The sequence below is a fragment of the Quercus suber genome, unplaced genomic scaffold, assembly GCF_002906115.3.
Source record: "Quercus suber isolate HL8 unplaced genomic scaffold, Cork oak 2.0 scaffold_284, whole genome shotgun sequence".
Lineage (NCBI taxonomy): Eukaryota > Viridiplantae > Streptophyta > Magnoliopsida > Fagales > Fagaceae > Quercus > Quercus suber.
Window position 1 is genome coordinate 786342 of NW_027069740.1, and position 9095 is coordinate 795436.

The following is a 9095-nucleotide window of genomic DNA, read 5'->3' on the forward strand; positions in this document are numbered from 1 at the left end:
CGTGCCTTCCGAGCATAGTTGGCATAGTTTCGGCATTCCTCACTGCCAGCTCCTTTTGATGATGGATTATGAGTGCCCTTTGGCATTCCATCTCAAAAAGGGGGAGTACATATGGTTTTTTGTAGAGGTTGTAGAGGTTTTTGATCTCAGGGGGAGAGTTTTTTGTTGGAGCTTGTGGAGTTGTGTAGATTGTATGTATCTAGGTGCTTTACTTTGTATTTACCTTTTTGTCTCTTGTTACTTTCTTGTTGGGCTATTCATGTTAGGGGGAGATACTTTTATTGTTTTACATGTTTCTTGTTTCACTGCTTATTGATTTATATTTATGAGTCATTCATTGATATATGTCTTTATTTTGTGTTGTGTGAAATCAAGACTTGATCGATCGAATATCAGGCAGAACATTTTTTTCTGCAGAATTCTAACTTAGCCCTAGCCTATTTAAAACGTTTAGAGTTTTATGTTTTGCCTGAGGTATATAAGGCAAGCCCTAGCCACATTTTAGAGGTTGCTCATATTGTTGTTTATGTGAATCTCTTGTAAGATCTGAGAAGAGCTTTCCTTCACACAAGCTTAGGATTATCAAGAAGGAGATTCGTTCAAGAACTTGATGATCATTCAGTTGCTGCCAAAAGAGCTTAAAGATACACAAGCGGGAGTGCTTGTACTTGCTGGAGAATCTAAGAAAGAAGGAGTCAGTGGTCTCAAAGTTTGCACGTGGTCGTGTTAGTAAGTTTCTACTGGTGGGTAGCAATAAGATGTTAGTGGTCTAAGTCTTATTGTAAAATTTCGATTCTTTTATAGTGGATTCAGGTTTACCTTGAGGATAGCTAGGTTAAATCATCCCCAGGTTTTTACTGGTGTGGTTTCTTGGGTCATCATATCTTTGTGTTATTTATATTTTCATTGCTATATACTTGATATGATTGTTTGATTGTGATAACCTAGATTTGTATAATTTGACTAAGTTAATCACTTGGCTACTTAACTAGGTTAATCCTGTTGTTGTTTAAGGGGTCTAAAAACTGTTCTGTTTAAAGTTTAGACCCGTTAAAATTTAAAACTTATTGCTTTATGTGTTTATGTACTTTTTTATTTCTTATATTTCTCTTTTGAATAGTCATATATTTTTTGAATTGTTTCAATAACTTATACTTTAATTATATATCTTTTTTGGCATTTTGGAAGTTTTAAAATCTGAATTTGTGTTAACTTTTGCAATATTTGAACATGTTTAGCAGATTTCAATGACTATACCATATACTATTCTTTCGAAGGTAAGCCATTGCATGTTCTAGCAATGACTTCTTCATCAAATTGTAACACAAATTAAAGTCATATAAGAGCAAATCATGCAATGGTGTAGTTTCTTAATCAATTTAAGATTTTATAAAATTATTTTAGTCTACCTCACAAATAGGTAGGTTTCCGTGCATAACACGGGTTAGCGACTAGTCTTTTTATAAATCTTAATAATGCCAAAATATGTAGGTAAATATTAAATTCTAATTAAAAAAACAACGATTATCTGATGTGGAATTAATGATCAAGTTGTATGTAGGTACCACCATTGTCCCAAAAAAAAAAAAAAAAAGTTGTGAGTACGCATGTTTTCTCTCCTCTAAAACCACTTGTCTAACTACAAAATTTTTTTTCATCTGAATATCCAACTACAAAATCAAGATAAGTTCTTCTTGGTTTGATGCTTCAAATAATTATATAATCCTCACTCCAAGGCATTTGACTCCACACAGACCAATTAATCACCTTCACAGCATCACCATGTTCTTATGTGGCTGCTAACCATTATTTTCTAATTTTGGGAACTAAAACTTTACATCTGTATATTTTATGCATGGGTAATTAAAACAATAACAATTAATTCCACAGGCCAATTAATCACCTTAACTCACCTTGTTCTCATGTAGTTGTCAGCCATTATTAACTGTGCTTGGGAGTTAAAAGTCTACATCAAAACCATATATAGGAATAGGAAGTAACATTAATTTAACTCTTGATCATATTAACCATGATCGCAGTTCCTCTAGCAACATTATATCCATAAATTTCACAACTTTTGATACCCATTACTCACAACCAATTCTGTTAGGTTCTAAATGTTTAGAACAATTGGCAAATTGTGAACACAAACTTGTCTAAATATAGATCTTAGAGTCTATAAGTATTATTAGACAATGCTCAAGGTGATTTAAGTCAAGATTCAAGAACATACAAGCTACAGGAAGAAGATTTCATAATCTGCCTAGTTCGATCGATCGAAGAACAGGCTCAATCAATCAAGAATCGTATCTGCAGAATTTTAAGTCGGCCAAAACAGCTTTTTAAGCCCAAGAAGGATTAGGGTTTCAAATGTACTTCTCCCAGTATATAAAGGAAACCCTAAGCCACGTTTTGAAGAGCTTTTAGAGAGAGAGAGAGAGAGAAGAGTGTGCTTCTTTTGTATCTAGGGTTTTGTACCCAAACCTCTCTAAGTCTTTGGTTGCTCATATTGCTGTTTGTGTGAATCTCTTGTGAGATCTATGAGAAGCTTTCCTTCACAAAAGCTTAGGATTATCAAGAAGGAGATTCGTTCAAGAACTTGATGATCATTCAATTGCTGCCATAAGAGCTTAAAGATACACAATTGGGAGTGCTTGTACTTGCTGGCGAATCCAAGAAAGAAGGAGCCCATGGTCTCGGAGCTTACACGTGGTCATGTCAGTAAGTTTCTACTGGTGGGTAGCAATAGAATGTTAGCGGTCTAAATTCTATTGTAAAACTTCGATTCTTTCTATAGTGGATTCAAGTTTGCCTTGAGCATAGCTAGGTTAAATCCTCCCTAGATTTTTTACCGGTTTGGTTTTTCTGGGTGATTATATCTTTGTGTTATTTATTTTTCCTCTACTATACATGATATGATTGTTTTGATTGTGATAACCTAGATCTGGAATTTGGACTAAGTAATAACTTGGCTTATTAACTAGGTTAATCTGGTTGTGTCTTAAGGGGTCTAAAAACAAACAAGTGGTATCAGAGCGGGTAGCACTTTTGTTTTAGATCTTTTGATCTAAGAGCTGATCCTTGACCCTTGTTATCATGGATAATTTGAAGTGTCTTTCTGCTCATGTTTGTGATAATTTGAATAAAGAAGTTGCTGTTGTTTCTGTTAATTTTATTGATGCCTGTAAAACTCTTCGTAAGGAATTATTGAAATCTATGAAAACTGCTAAGAAATTTAAGGAAGAGTTAAAATTGACTAATCTTGAAAAAGAGGAATTGATTGTTAGATTAGATGAATCTAATAAAAAGAATGAATTTTTGAGAAACCAAATTTCCTCTCAAGATGAGAAGATGAAAAGCTTGGAACAAAAGTTAGTTGAATCTAAAGCTAAAATTGAAAATTTAACTAGTACCAAGCCTGCTGTTGATAACAGAAGTGTTTCTTTTTTTCTTAAGCCTAAAGACAAAATTTATATTCCTTCTTTTGAGAGTAATCATAAAGAGAAGGCTTATTTTGCTAGGTTAGATAAAGGTAAAAGTTTTGATGTAGACACTGAAATTTCTAAACCTATGTCTAAACCTATTGTTAGAGAGCATAATATATTTGTTTTTGTGCCTACTTGTCACCTTTGTGGTGTTGTTGGTCATATTAGACCAAATTGTTCTTTATTGAGGCAAAAACCAAAATCTGAGACTAGATTTGTTGTTAGGAATACTGATATTCCTAAATTTGTTCATGTTTGTCACTTTTGTGGTGTCTCTGGTCACATTCGTCCTAATTGTCATAAATTGAAATTTAAACATTCTGTATTTCAGTCTAGGATATGTGATGATATTTCTCCTGCCATAAATCCAAATAAATTGTTTCATATGCTTTTGAAAAATTTAAGCTTGTTGGCTTGTGAAAGGAATTTGCAGGATTTCAGTCTTTCTTAGAAGATTGATGTAATCCCTCAACTATATGGGTGAGAAAAGATTCTCTAGGGTGAGTGTTGCTGACTTGTCCCTGATTTAATTCTTTCAATTGTTTGTGGACATGTTTTGTTTCTGTTTTTGGTTGTTTTGTTTTTTAGGATTTTTTTTTTTTTATTAAAAAAAAAATCCAAAAGCATTGAAAAATTTCAAAAAGACAAAAATATTTATTTTGTGTCTAGTTTTATTTGTTTTGAGGATTACATGAATTATGATATCTCTCTCTTGATTTAGAACATGCTTGACATTGTGAAGAAACTTGAATATTATGTGTTATATAAGTACTAAGCTATTTCTGATTTTGTGTGAGTATGTATTAGTTTGTATATGTACTCAAGGGTTAATTAAGAAATTGATATTTCTTGTTTGTGTACCCTCTATAGCTTGGTTAAGCACTGTCATGCATTGCATTTGCAATTTTAATCATTTAGGACAATGTGTGCTTTTTGTTCTTGGTCATAAATTTTTTTAAACCAAAAGGATTTTTGTGTTTTGTATTATAGATCTTGGATTTGAAATCATGGTTGGCCATATTATTTATTGCACTTTGTTAGGTTCTAAGGTCTTAGGATTTTATGTATTTAGAATTCTAATTTGTAATGTTGGCAAACCATGATCAAAACAATGTATTTAGTCTTCTTTAGGCTTGCTCAAAGTTGGTTTATTATTGTAAAGTTGGAATCGAGTGGCTGCAGAAGTACTTGGGACTTTCGGCCTGGCTCGATCGATCGAAGAATAGACTCGATCGATCGAAAATTGCACAGGTTGATTTTTCTGCAGAATTTCCAACTCAGCCCTACTTCATTAAACGTTTAGGGTTTTATGTTTTTACCCTAGGTATATAAACTAAACCCTAGCCACGTTTTTGAAGGTGGTCCATATTGCTTTGTTGCTCATACATTGCTGTTTTGTGTGAATCTCGTGTGAGATCTTTGAGGAGCCTTCCTTTACACAAAACTTAGGGTTTTCAAGGTAGAGATGATTTCAATTTTTCTGCAGAATTTCCAACTCAGCCCTACTTCATTAAACGTTTAGGGTTTTATGTTTTTACCCTAGGTATATAAACTAAACCCTAGCCACGTTTTTGAAGGTGGTCCATATTGCTTTGTTGCTCATACATTGCTGTTTTGTGTGAATCTCGTGTGAGATCTTTGAGGAGCCTTCCTTTACACAAAACTTAGGGTTTTCAAGGTAGAGATGATTTCAACATCTTGAAGATCATTATAGTTGCAACCATTGGAACTTAAAAGAAAAACAAGCGGGGAGCTTGTAGCTGATTGAGGAATTCAAGAAAAAAGGAGTCTGTGGATTCGGAGCTTGCATGTGGTCGTGTCAGTAAGTTCTACTGGTGGGTAGCATTAGGAAGTCAAGCGGGGGGCTTGTAGTCCTTTTGTAAGAACTTCAATTCTTTCATTGTGAATTCTGGTTTGCCTTGAGGATCGGTGGGTCAAATCCTCCCCAGGTTTTTACCGTGTGGTTTCTTAGGTGATCATATCATTGTGTCTTTTATTATTCCGCTGCTTTATTATTTTGATATGATTGTATGATTGCTTTAACCTAAAATTGCGTAGATCCTAGTACGTGACTAACCAATTGCGCGGATCCCAGTACGTGACTTAATCACCAACTAGAAGAAGATTGTTGGCTGGAAAGTTCTTCACTTCATCAACAATGAAGATCAAGAAGCACTTGGTTAAAAAACTCTAAGGCGCAAAGACGCAGTAGCTTCTTTTAGAGAGAATAAGGCATCAATCACCTTTTGCATATGTTCTCCTTGTATTCTCTTATGTGACGATCTCTAAAATAAGTCTTATATAGGTCTAAGGTTGTGAGAAAAGAAATCCTACACAAATACAAAAGCTTGGCCCAAAAATCAGATCTGAAAATTCTGATTTTCGTAACCTCGATAGATAGCTAGGTGTCGAGGAGGTGTCGAGATTTAAACCTCGATAGATAGCTAGGTGTTGAGGAGGTGTCGAGAAGGTGTCGAGGGGGCAGGAGCTTTCTCGATTGATCCACCAGCTGTCGAGAAGCTGTCGAGAATGTGATAAGAAAATACCTTAAGAGCTTGATAGATAACCAGCTGTCGAGAGGCATCGAGAAGTTGTCGAGCTATCTGTCCGCAGGTGTCGAGCTATCTATCCAGCTTTAATGAACACCTTTTCTTCACTTATTTCTTGGTCTAATCTTCATGGTTTTAATACTAGACTTGAACAACATGTTTCTTCAAGTATTAAACACAACTTAGATCTACCCAAATACAAGTAAAGTGCGTTTTGTCAAAGGATTAGCCAACTACATAAAATATGTCCTTAATAATCTCCCCCTTTGGCAATCCGTGACAAAACCACAACAAACAAATGAACATATGAGAGAAGTCATAAATTACTCAACTCATATTCACTTGTTGAATACAATAAAATCTATCCTAACAGAAACTCTTGAAAAATTTTACAAGAAGAGAGTTTATGGCAAGTAGACTTTGACAACCTGTATTTCTGAAGCATTTTAAACAAAACTCATCAAGGCATCTTGTGTGAAACAGAAATAATAAATTGCATACAAGTAAAGAAACATGTGTATAAAGATAGAAAAGAAACAACACACATAGAGGTAGAAGAAAGAAACATACATCAGCATATAAATATCAAAGATAAGCACAATGTATGTAAATATGGTCACAAGACCCAAGGTATAAAAAGAAGGAAGTAAACACTCCCCCTAACAAGATGAAACACATCTCCCCTTTACAAAGGCATGTATTTCTCCTCCTAACATGTAGAATCTTAAAGAAAGAAACCACAAAGTCTCGAAAGAAACCACAAAGTCTCCACAAATTTCTCCCCCTTTTTGTCATGATTGACAAAGGGTACAAGAAGCTAGAAAGCTTCACCCGAGAAATATAAAGATGATCAAAGATAATCAAAGGGGCACAAAGAAATCCATATAAATGCATGAATGTAATGAAACAAGATGCTATGGATGACAAGATAATAGAAATATGCAAAACATGTGAAAAACAAATCTCTCAAAAAAATGTTAAGCACATAGATCCCAAAACACACACACATACTAAACAAGTCTAACCAATTTTTATATTTCAAAACTTGCACATGTATCAAGAGTAGCAAAGAATATTGCGTGTTGTGTGTGAAAAACATCGCAAGATTGCATATATGTATACATGTTATGACGATCTGAGATATGAGAAAATAACTTTAACTCACACACAATCATAACTATTTGATGGGGACTATCACCTTTGAGGTACATCCTATAACTCCCACATCTCCTAGAATACACGCTTGCAATCATATTTAAAAGCATTTTGATCCTTTTGCTTTTTATTTTCTTTGCATATTTTCTTTTATTTAGCATATCATGCATAGGCATATAGAAGAGAGAAAAGAAATACCCAACTTGTTAAGCATAGACATTGCACTTTTGCTATGCCGAAGCATATGGGTGTCATTCATGATTGGTGGGTAACAGTGGTGAGATGGTTATTTATGCCTTTCTCTTAGGATTTTCTAGTCCTACCCATCAAAAAGAGTGACATGAGTGTTAAGTCCAAGAGATAACTTAATCTTACTCATCACAAACAAGAACTACAAAGCTCACTTGCTTAGTTGTGCATAAAGATGCTAATCTAAGCTACAAATGATACAAAGTTTAGAAAACTTTGTTTCAATGGCCATCCAAGGTACACAAGTACCAATGTACACAAAACACACACTGTTTTTGTATTTTTCTAATTTTTCCTTTTTATTTTTGTTTTGAAAACAAAACAAAATAAAAACTAAACAACCAAACAAAAACAGACAAACAACATGAAAGCATAAAGAAAGATATGCGTGAAGACATTATAGAAAAATGCAGATGCATGAAAGCATGATTCCAAAAATAGATAAGAAATCAAGCAAAGAAAGTCCTAGTTTAGATAGAAAGAATCAAAGCAGAGGACAAATAGAAAAGACAATTAAGTCTTAGGCTCCTTTCTCACCCACACAGCACGAGTCTTTGGCCGTGAAGATGAAAAGGAACGTGTCCTAGTATGTCTACTAAAGGACATAGAAGAATTAGAATTCTCCTAAAATTCAGTTAAAAAGCTCAAAACTTTTAATAACTCTTCAAACAAAGGTGTAGGTCCTTGAGAGGAAACCTGTGACCATTTGGACAATTGCTTATGATGATACAACTTAAAGCAATTAGGACGAATGTGTCCAGCAACACTACAATGGTGACAAACATGAGCAGTTTTAGAGCTACTCGGCTTCCTAGAAGTAGGTCTAACCTTAGAGGTTGACAGAGACCTCAACTTGGGATAATTTGGCCTAATATGACTAACAATATGACAATGATGACAAATGGGGACAAATTCAGATTTATCATCCAACCTAGGAGGAGTTTTAGACATAGGTTTAGAAACTTCAGCATTAACATCAAATTGTTTACCTTTGTCTATCCTAGCAATATTAGCCTCCAACTCTTGATTATTCCTTTTAAATGGAGGAATATAAAAATCCTTTTCTTTTGAGTTAGGCTCAACAACAAGTTTGGCACTAGTTAATTTTTCAACTTCAGTTTTAAATTCAACTAGTTGCTCTTCCAAACTCTTAATTTTGTCCACCTGAGATGAAATTTGATTTTTAAAATTTTCTTTCAAATTATTAGCTTCATCCAATTTTGTAATCAAACCATGTTTTTCAAGTTTGACCTTTTTAAATTTAGCTTTTAATTTTGTAGAACATTCAAGAGATTTCATACAAATATTATAAAGCTTGCAATAGGCATCTTGAATATCATCATCATCATTCAACATAAGATCATGCAAATCAAAACAATCAAGAGTTTCCATGACAACATGGGTCAATGGATCACACAGCAAAGATTAAAACCTAATCAAAGTGTGCCTGCTCTGATACCACTTGTTGGGAAATTCAGACCCCGGTTGATAGAATTAACAAGTTTTAAACCAAAGTTGTTAATTAGATTTATTATGAATAAAACTTGTTAAAACAAACAAATATCAATATCATGTCAAGACCATGCAGCAGAAAAATAAATAAGACAAGATATGATGACCTAGGAAAACCAATGAAACCAACTAGTTTCATAGTAAA